This window comes from Anopheles gambiae, chromosome 2, assembly GCF_943734735.2.
Source record: "Anopheles gambiae chromosome 2, idAnoGambNW_F1_1, whole genome shotgun sequence".
Classification (NCBI taxonomy): Eukaryota; Metazoa; Arthropoda; class Insecta; order Diptera; family Culicidae; genus Anopheles; species Anopheles gambiae.
This window is the reverse complement of record NC_064601.1, coordinates 72,479,006-72,490,546: the sequence shown is the minus strand read 5'-3', so window position 1 is coordinate 72,490,546 and position 11,541 is coordinate 72,479,006. Positions and strand designations below refer to the sequence as shown.

At 36.9% G+C, this 11,541-nt stretch overlaps 1 long non-coding RNA gene across 1 annotated transcript; it reads right to left on the bottom strand.

Moving 5' to 3' along the window:
• Positions 1–4,935: 4,935 nt before the first annotated feature.
• On the bottom strand, positions 4,936–5,420 carry LOC133391473 (uncharacterized). Its single transcript, XR_009764970.1, has 2 exons — positions 5,321–5,420; positions 4,936–5,259 (listed from the first exon to the last, which is right to left on the bottom strand). It is a non-coding gene; the product is annotated as an uncharacterized LOC133391473 (long non-coding RNA).
• Positions 5,421–11,541: the final 6,121 nt, after the last annotated feature.

Here is an 11,541-nt window from a genome sequence, read left to right as displayed (position 1 = left end):
TACGGAACACCTCAGAATTCTTAAGGAAGACTTTTTCAACCAGAGTATTGAAATCGAGCGTGCATTAAACACTACAATCCACAAAATGGCATATGAATTTCCACTCGAAAGGGCAATGTTATGTATTCCGGAATACAACGGAAATGCAAATGATTTAGATGGATTTCTTTATCAAGTTGAATTCTTTGCTAAACAAATACCAGCGGGTGAATCGGAGGAAGATTTAATTCGAACCGTAATGTTTAAATTAAAAGGTAGTGCAGCTGGTTTCTTTCATCGCATATTAGACGAATCGTGGGTAAAAGTAAAAACAAACCTTATTAAGCTGTTTGGAGAAAAAATGAGTTTAGAAGCCATTTTCCAACAAGTGGAAACACTACAACAAGGGGGAAATGAAGCTTTTTCCGCATTCAAAGAAAGGGTTCTTAAACTCAAAGAAAACATAATTAATGCAGATAAAAACAACACCGAGGACTCGTACGCCATACGAAACCTAAAAATACACTTTTTAGCTGGTTTGAGAAATTCGGAACTGCAAACACTGGCGAGAATGAACAAACACTTAGATTTCGATGAACTTTTAGAGTATTTGGAAGATGAAGTGGTTCAAATTGAGCACATGCGGAAAATCGAAACAAGGTTGAATCGCTCAGAAGCGCATAATACTCCTCAAACCAGTTACTGTAGTGGCTCATCTGCACAAGGCGTGATTGACGAAAGAAACCTGCAGCAAGAAGAATGTAGTGCCAATAGTTTTAGACGCTGCAACAAGAGCACTAATTTCACTAACCCTTCAAATTCAAATAGTTTTTGGCAACCACAACACAATAGTACGGCATATAACACAAATACTCGTAACATTAACAGTAACTTTTCTCGGCCAAGAAGATATTTTGCTCCGCATAGTAGTTCCTACCATAATAATTATACACAACTAACACCATCACACAATTCAACACAACCACAAAATTATTATACACAACATTTTTCACAACAAACACCACCACAGAATCAACATGAAACTAATAATTCACGGGGGCAAAATCAATATTACCACCAACCATTGAATTCCAACACACATACAAAAAACTAAATCAAGGAACACTATGTGATGAAACAGTAATTAATAGTGTTCCGAAAAAACAGAAAAATTTATTTTTGCTCAGTCCTAAAGAAGAATATATGGATAACACAGAAGAAGTACCAAATGTCTGTGGAAATGAATATGAATCATTGGATATAGAATTTACTAGCGATGGTAAACTAATGGTTCATATTTTATCGCAGAGCTCAAAAAAAATTAATGATAAAGTATTTAATTGATTCGGGAGCTTGCTTCAATGCATTGAGTTGGGAATCGGCAAAAGAATTAGGGCCTTCTTCCATAAATTACAATGACAAAATAACATTGTCAGGGTTTGATGGAACTTTGTCCGAAACCATTGGCTCAATTTATGTTAAGTTAAATGTTGGAAAATCTTTATATGCTATAAAATTTTACATACTTAAAACACTCAGCGTTCCAGGAATAATCGGAGCTAGTTTTTTAAGAAAATACACGTTAGGAATAGGAAAAAAATTTGAAAACATTCATTTGCAAAAGAATATAAATGAAAATGAGAAGGAAAAAGGGAGCGAGGAAGCGAGTATGAATGAAGAAGATTGTACTTTGATAGACAATCAAGAAAAAAATGAGTTGCTCTCACATATGGAGAAACAACTCTCTGATTGTGATGTGGTCGAAACGAGCAAGGAGGAAGAGTTAGTCGGTTCAGAAAGATATAGAGAATTAGTAAAGAAAATTAATTTTACACATTTAGATAGCACAAAAACAAATATCATTCAACAAATAATTGCAAAATACACCGATATATTCCATTTGCCAGGGGACAAACTTACATTTACTAAAGCAGCAATGCACGAAATTGAAACAAATTCCAATATACCTATATATAAAAGACAGTACAGATTTCCAGCTGCTCTGAATAATATTATGGAAGAGCAAATAGAAGAAATGCTTAAACAGAAAATAATAAGGCCAAGTAAAAGTCCATGGAATGCTCCTGTCATGTGCATTCCCAAAAAATCTGAGGATGATCAAGGAGAAAAAAAATATCGGATAGTAGTCGATTTTCGTGCTCTCAATTTAATAACTAAACCTTTCGTATATCCTATTCCCAGAATAGATGACATCATGGATAATATTGGCAATAGTAAATTTTTTTCTACCATAGATTTGAAATCTGGATTTTTTCAAATACCCATCGCACTTAAAGACGCCGCAAAAACAGCTTTCTCTACAGCTAAAGGGCACTATGAATTTTTAAGAATGCCAATGGGCCTCAAAAACAGTCCTTCAACATTTCAGAAGCTGATGAACACTGTGATTTACACCATACAACCAATTAAAGCTTTCGTTTACTTAGATGATATTGTGGTGTTCGGGGATTCAATAGAAGAGCACACCAATAACCTACTAAAAGTGTTTAATGCTTTAAGAAATCACAATCTCAAAATAGAACCGTCAAAATGCAAATTACTCCACAAAGAAATAACATATTTAGGCCACACTATCAAGGAAACAGGTATTAAACCAACACAAGCAAATGTGAAAACAATTTTAGACATGCACACACCAAAAACCCTGAAGGAAGTACGATCGTTTTTAGGAATGATAAATTTTTATGGTAAATTTATACCAAACGTTTCTGATATTAGAAAGCCTTTGCATGAGCTTTTAAAGAAAAATGCTGAATTCATTTGGGATAAAAATTGCGATGAAGCATTTAAAACGTTAAAAAACCTACTTATCTCTGAACCAATTCTAGTGCGACCAAATTTTGAAGATTGTTTTGTAATTACAACAGATGCTAGCGATTATGCTCTTGGAGCAGTATTATCGAACGAAAAAACAGTAGAATGTCCGATCGCTTATGCCAGTAGATCCTTGGTTGGAGCCGAAAAACGGTATCACCCTATTGAAAAGGAACTATTAGCTATAGTATGGGCGGTGGAACACTTTAAACATTATATATATGGAAACAAATTTATCGTATATTCCGATCATAGGCCCCTAGTCTCTATATGGCGCCTTAGAGAAAACTCGCCGATTTTATCTCGACTTAGGTTGCGCTTGCAAGGATTGGAATGTGAAATACGATATAAGAAAGGGAAAGAGAACGTGGTTGCCGATTTTTTATCTCGGCTTCCAGAGCTAAAATCGAGTGAAAATCAAAAAGAGGAAGAAAACAATACGGTAGCTGTGTTCACACGCCAACAAAAGAAACTTCTTATGAATCCTAATCAAGGTAAGAAACAAAAAGAAAAAGTGGAAGAAAATAATAACATCCCTGAACATGAAGATCACTGGCAACAATTATTAAAATTAGATGTACAAAAAGAAACAAGCACTGAAGAACTAAAGAGGACAGAAAAGTTGGAGAAAAACAAACAAACACTTAAATCAAAATTTCAAAATTATAACCCGGGAACAGAGCGAATTCAGATTGAAAAACATGAAGTAGATACAGTGCTTAAAGAATTTCATGACTCTCCGGTAGGAGGACACGTGGGTGTTAAAAGAATGAAAAAAAGGATAAAGGAGTTATTCTTCTGGGCTGGTATGGATAGGAATATTGAGGGCTACGTAAAAAGTTGCAAATCTTGTCAATTAAATAAGATTGGTAGATACAACAAAATTCCTATGCAGATTACTACTACATCAACTTTTCCTTTTGAAAAGTTGTACATGGATATTGTAGTACTACCAGAATCAGAGAGGGGGAATAAGTACGGATTGGTAATACAAGATGATCTCACAAGATATTTGATAGTTACACCAATAGCAAATCAAGAAGCAACAACTGTAGCTAAAGCATTTGTGGAACATGTCATCTGTCTTGTTGGCGCTCCTGTGGAACTCGTTACTGATCAGGGAACAAACTTCATGAGTGCGGTTATGAAGGATGCTTGTAAATTATTAAAAATTAAAAAAATCAACACGTCAGCATACCATCCGCAAGGTAACATAGTCGAAAGAGCTAACAGGGAGCTTAAGATATACTTAAGACAGTTCGTCGGTAAAAACTATAAGGTGTGGGACGAAGTTTTACCATATTTTTCCCTACAATACAATACATGTATTAATTCGTCGACTGGTTATACTCCCTATGAATTAGTTTTTGGTAGGAAAGCTAGGTTACCAACTTCCATATACAAACAAGTTGATAGGAAAAGGATGTACTCGGATTATTCTGAAGAGTTAATAAGAAATATTGCAGAGACACATTTCATAGCGAGAGAAAATTTGATAAAGTCAAAAGAGAAGCGTAAATTAATATACGATCAGAACGCAATAGAATGGCAACCTATGTGGGGAGAGATGGTACTCGTCAGAAATAACCAAATAGGAGTAGGGCAAAAGTTGCAAGGGCTGTGGAGAGGACCATACGAAGTGGTTGAAATACCGAGCGACCAAACATGTATAGTAAGGAATGGGAAAAAATTAGAGAAAGTACACAACAACAGATTAAAAAAATTTAATTCATAAAATGAAAATGGGAAAACAAAAAGAGTAGAAATAGGATAAGGAAGATTCTTATATTCAGATTAGGATTTAGAAACATTAAAATTAGTAGTTTAGGGATTTGAAATCAAGGAAAACATAAATTGTAGGATAGTCTTGGTAGAAAAAGCTCAGTTACAAAAAAAAAAAAAAAAAAAAAAAAAAAAAAAAAAAAAAAAAAAAAAGTAGAAGTAGGATAGACAAGGGTCATAGGTTAGATTAGGATTTAGATACAGAATACGGGGTTTGAATTTTAGGAAATTATTATTTAGCTGCAGGATAGAGCCAAGATATAGTTAGTTTAGATTTCATTTATAGCTTTAAGTGATTATGTACATTTAGGAAGTAAGGATTATTAAAAAAAAAAAAAAAAAAAAAAAAAAAAAAAAAAAAAAAAAAAAAAAAAAGATTATCCCTAACTAGTTCCCTAAGCAACAGTAGCATATAGCCACAAATATCCACACGGCATATACACACAAGCACGTATCGATGGAAGCAGCATTAAACAGACACAGGCACAAACGAGATATCGAGTTGAAGAAAAAAAACGTAGCACACACCACTAGCACAGAAAACAAACGCTATACGGGTTGAGCTGGTGAGGTTGAGCTAAGACGGTTGAATGATGGTTGAATGATAACTTTGCTCCCCCAGTTCCCAGTCCAAGAAGGCAGCTTATAGTCAGAATTATGCACCTAAAATATAGAAGGCCAATGAATTTTTAAGTCAAGCGGACGGACTTTACACGTATGTTACGTTGTTCGCACGTGAACGCAGCAGCAAAAAGAGCGATGAAAACGACAGCCCAGCACAAGGAGCGTTCTGACGGAAGTCCCTTCTGACGGCCTAGATCTATCATAAGACACATATAGATCACGAGATAACGATAAGAAATTGCTTGCAAAACAAATCGTACTACATAGTTTTCTTGCAAAACAATTTTCGTTAAAAAAAAAGTAAAATGACATGCAGCGACCTTGGTCGCTACGATTCGCGTAACGTGTAAATGCGTCTCGGGTGCTGATAATGAAGTGAGAGCGATCGGCACAGATCGATTGGAGAGAGAGATCGTGAACGGCGAAGAGAGATCGGAGAATGGAGACAGAAGCGATGGCGGAGAGAAGCGGGACTTCGGTGACGGCTTGCGTGTAGTTCGGGTGTGTTTAGAGTGGCGGTTAAATTAATGTAGCGGGAAATAAAAGTTAATAAATAAAGTTAGTTATAATCTCTAAAATATTAATCTTTAGTTGTTTCAGTAGAGAACCTTCAATTTTTCTGTAAGCTCTTCTATTTCTTTGCAAAGTGTCTTTGTATCCTTAGTTTTTAATGATTTCATGTTAGCTATTACTTTGCTTGGTTCTACCTTTTCTTCACAGCGTGATTTTATATCCTCTGCTACTTGCTGTACTGTGGTAAGGTTGGGTTTTATTCCGGTTTCTGCCTTACCAGATAATCTAGTGTAAATGAAGTCTACCAATAGTCCCTCTTGATCATCCGGGAACATTCTCTTTGCAAAATGTATTGCCCTAAGGAAGGATTGTAATTGGTCTGCGGATCCATTATATGTCGGTACTACAGCCGAAGCTTCTTTTAGGTTAAACGTCGCCATTGTTTGGGTTCCTAAACTAACGTTATTAATTGAAACTGTAAACTTTTGTTTGTGAATTGCTATGAATTTAGTTATGTCGCTATATAGTGTTCTAGCAATTTTAGATGTGTACGTTAGTTCTTCTTCACTTATTTCATTCTCATATTTAACTAACTTTTCTTGTAGCTTTTTAAAAGTTTCCTTAGCGCTTTCCTCATATGTGCTTATTGCGCACTGTCTGTAGCATCTGTCTATGTGTTTTAGATTATCATGCAGTTGTTTTAATCTTTCTACTAGTAGTTCTATTTTTTGTTTCATTCTTCATCATATTAAGGGTTATGCAGTACCTTGGAGTTCTCGTGGGTGGTGTCATGCCCGATGTCTCGATCTCATCATCAGCCTCTATGTCTCGTCCGGGTTAGGACGGGGTATGTCCATTCTTGCCTTATTCTTCTCGTCTTCCGCGTTGGGAACGGCTGTTCCAAACCATACCGCTGGTCACAGTGTTTTTACACGTTGCGGTAGGTTCTCATACGCGCATAATTGTTTTTTTTTTCATAATCGCGGTCAATAGCTGCATTGGTGAACTTACGGTACTTTTCCACAGCCTTTACCTATTTTTGTGGGTCAAATAGCATATCACCTTTTTCGTATATCATTCATTCACTGTTCTCGATTCAATGTTTACGTTGCTACTTTGGTAGCGTAAGCACTTTTAAAGCGTGTTTTTGCGCTTGGTTACGAAGGTGTTTGTAACAAGTTTTCGCTATTTTAACAATGCACAGGGTGATTAGCAGCCCTAAAATAATGTTTAGTTTTAAATCCTGAGTCAGATGATATTCTGTATGAATATTCTGAGTTTGGACTATTGTAAGATCATGGTCTCCTTTGATATTTGTTTCAGGTTTTGCAGCCTTGCCTCCCATTTTGAAAATGATTGGTTTTCACTCGCAGTTTACTATTGTTGGTAATTAATCACTTTCCAAGTCATTTCAGAAGCACTTGCGATTTTTATAAAACGTTTCCACTTTGCACTTTTTGTCCGTGTTTGGGGTTTCATTCATTACTTTTTTTTTTTTTGCACATCCGAAGATTGCAGCTTAAAATTCACGGTCGCCATGTAATAAGTTGGTTCGGACGCGACGGATAGTTCAACAATGCCATACTATAGACATCACTCTTCAGGTATATTTGTAAGCACGATGGTGGAGGTTTCGGACAAACACAACTGAATTAAATACACATTTCACTTTGTTTGCAAATCGAGACTTGACCGACCAAGACTTAGCAGCACTACTTTACAACTGTACGTACTGTGCGTAACTGTGATTCTAACTGTCTCTGTGCGTGCTGGTCTCATCTTGCATCTTTATTTATACGGTACCTTTCTTCAATTCGATTTTGCGTTTACTTTCGCTTTGTGTCGGTTATGCTGAGGGTTAGGTTTTTCGGTTAACATATGGTTGCAATTATTCTGTAAGGTCAGTTCTGGGTTCTGGCGCTTACGTGGTGTTTTGTTTCCTACGCTTACGATTAACGGTTCTGTTTGTACACACGAGGTACGGTGTCTCCTATTTCATTATTTATTAACTGTTGGTTGCTATTATGCAATGCTGTGTTTTTTTACACTTTACGCACTTGAAGTGCTTTGTGCTGAATAATGTTTTTCGCACCTACAGGGCTGTGTGTGTCTTATGTGTTTTAAAGTGTTTTGGACAAGGGTTTTTTCTGCTGACTTACAATTCCTGGCGTAAGGTTATTTATGTAGTTTGGGTTGTGTTAATTTCTTGAGTGGTTATTTTATCCTTTTGTGTGTGTTAAGTGGTGTTGACAATTTGTGTTTATTAAGTGTGATGAGAATTGCGTGTGAATTGATTATAGACAGTATAGCATGTGCATGTGCATGCTACATGTGTGTCTATTGGTTTTATCGAAAAAATTAGATTTATTAACAAAGTATTTGATGATTTGTTTATGCACGAAATTTAAAATCAAGTGAGTAAGAGTTCTAATCTCACGTAAATTATCCATGCGGCTCGTAGATAATGAGGAATCAATGTGAAAATAGAAAAAAAATAATGATTTCTTAATTTATATCATCGAAAATGTCGAAAACACAGTGAATTATAGAATAAATTGACGGAATAAAACAAAATAACACACTTTAATCCATGTTTTAATGTTGAATAAGAACTCGCGAAGTCCAAAATATATTTTGAAAGAGTTTTTAATCGAAAAAATGGGCTAAATAAATCTTATGAACAAATTTAATAAATGTAAACAAAGTTTGAATCCTGGGGACCTTACGTCAAGTGACGAATTGTCAAAATGCACTAGAGTCCAACCTGATATTTTTAAATCCACCTTGGGTTGGCTGTTACGGCCAAGCTACACGTACCGGATGACATCGGTTGATGCCATAAATCCGTTAACGCCAACTGTCAAATCCCATACAAAAATCGACCCGCTGTGATCCGACACGGTCCGGTAAATGTAGTTTGAACTAAGTCCGCGCCAAGGATAATGTATTTAGAAGGTTGATTTTTATCGCTTTTGCTGGGCGACATTGTGGGGGACATCTGTCATTCTCTGCATACAAATTTCATTACCCCGCACCAGCCCTCCCCGATTTTTATACCGGAGCCCACGGAAGAGAAATGTCAAGTCGAGAAGTGTCATTTTGCTCTGAACAACTTCACCTTGTCATTTATAACACCTTGGTCCGCGCTCAGAATTGCTCAAATTGTATTTTCTTGCTTGAAAACAAATATAAGTTGTTATTTTCTTTAAAATGTTTGGATTCATTTGCCAGTATGAATATAGAACTTTGTCAACAGCAAATATTGTAAATAGCTTGAACGTGCCGTGTTGATCTTCCGGATATTTTGAATATGGATCTGCGGTATATTTGCGAATCAACAGCGATATTTTCTGATCTGCACGGGTTGGTGCGAAGTCGTCATCACCGATGGTGGGTTCGACCAATGCTTTATAAGGGCAACGAGACCGGGAATCATTTCTTAGCTTATATTGCCAAAGAAGCTGCCGATGAAACAATTATCCAGTTCTTGACGATGACGGAGGAGGACTTTGAGTATATGTTGCAGAAAATAACTCCAAAAATTTGTAAACATGATACTTACATGAAAAAGGCAGTACGAGAACGTTTGATTATCGGCTTAAGATTTATTGCGACTGGAGAAAATTTTAAAAGTTTGCAGTTTCTATTTCGTGTACGTTAAGTTTAACAAAACATATCGACATAAAGCAAAATTTATTTAAATACATATTTTAAGGTATCTCTTTCCACTATCCGCAAAATAGTGCCAGAAGTTTGTGATGCGTTGATTGAGGTACTTGCTGATTATGTTGCGGTAAGTAGTTAATACTTTCCCAAGCCGCAACGATGGGTGATTTTTGGCAGCTTTATACGGACATCACACGAGGCGTAAACTCAAAAAGTTTACGCTTGATTTGTATGGGAGAGCGTAAACTTCCTGTCAAAAGATTTCAGGGTTGTATGTCTGAAATTCAGTTTACGCCAAAGTTTACGCTTCGTGTGACGTCCGAATTACGGTGACATCCCCCGAAATGCTATTTCGCGGGGGAACTCAGTGGTACTCAATTTGAAGCCATCTTGGGTACTCAATTTCCATCATGGCTGCCGCTAGCTCAATAAACGTCAGTTGGTATAAAAAAATGCTCTAGTGCAAAAAAACATAGTCATCCCCCCATCTTTTTGAACACTTTGGTTCCTGTATGTTTGAGGTATGCTTCATCTCTTTCACAAAAGTAGACACACATAGGCCCCACCGTGACGTCATCGTCATATTCACTCCATCAAGCATGACGTGTCTATATGTGCCGACTGTTTGCCGCATTTCAATGCTGTGAATAGAATAAAGCTTATTTAGGAAAATCTTTTATCAAGAGGCATACTTACGAAAACTTCACTCCATATAGGCTTTGTGGTTGTCCAGAACCTTATACACCCAGGTGAGTTGATGAGGTGCTTTGAATCACGTTTGAATCTGATATGGTTATTATGGTTATCCAATATGGTATTGGTTATAATAAGGTTATTGATACAATTATCTTTTTAGAAAAATGCAAAACATGGATCATGATCACGGATATGCATCATTTGCATTGCAACCGAGTACTGAAATGATGGAACTACGTCCTATCTAATGGTTTTTTTCTGCTCTGACGTCCGTTTCATCGGTCGTGCCCGCTACTCCTGTTATTCTTGCGTCGACATTGTTGGCTGTCTCATCGTCACCACCACCTATATTCGTTTCGTCAGATATGTTGACCGTTCCATCGTCACCGCCACCCATCCGTAATGTTTGCGGTACATTTCTTTTGGGTGGATCTATGTCCGGTTCGTCAGCCATACCGGGACAGCGATCCTCTTCCGGACCGTCATTGATGACGGTCCCATCGTCACCAGCACCCATCTGTGATGTTTCCGGTAAGTTTCTTTTGGGTGGATCTATGCCCGGTTCGTCAGTCATACCGGGACAGCGATCCTCTTCCGGACCGTCATTGTTGATCGTCCCATCGTCACCACCACCCGTCACTAATATTTCCGGTTCGTTTCTGTTCAAAGGATCAATGCCCAGTTCATCAGCCAAGCCGGGACAGCGATTCTCTTCCGCAACGTTATTGTTGACCGCTTCATCGCCACCATCAACCATCCCTGATGTTTCCGGTACGTTCCTTATCGATGGATCTTTGCCCGATTCGTCAGCTATGCCGGGACAGCGATTCTCTTCCGGATCGTCATCCTCAACCAGTCTGCCGTCTTTACCTGATACTTTTTCATCATCCGGTGTACATGGGTGTGTTAGAACTCGAAAACAAGTGGAAAATCTTATTAAGCTATCGAAGCAGACTACGGCTCGAAATTATGTTTTACGCAATGGATACTATAGCAGGGACAACATCACCCAATGCAGCCATTACTGTGGTACATTGATACAGAAGAGGCATTAGAAGCATTTTATACTAACTTAGAAGGTAACATGTATGTGGCTGAGATGCTCAGCTCACTTTTGAATACAATAGATTATATAAAATATATTAAAGGAAGACCAAATAATAGATCTATTGTTTACTAAAGATGTTTTTCTAAATGTTGGTCAGGAATTGGTAATAAAAATAAAAAAATCGCATTTTTTGGATCTTGGAAACTTTACGTAAAGTTGTATAACTTAAGAAGCTAAGATAATTATTAGTCCAAAGTAACTTTGAAACAAATATTAATGAAATTAAAAAAAAAACTAACTAGGAAATCAAGATCAACATTTATTTATGTACGAAATCTATTAACATAAAAAGTTCCTCCATTCCTATTAGTTAATAATTGTGAAGCAATCAATCTGCA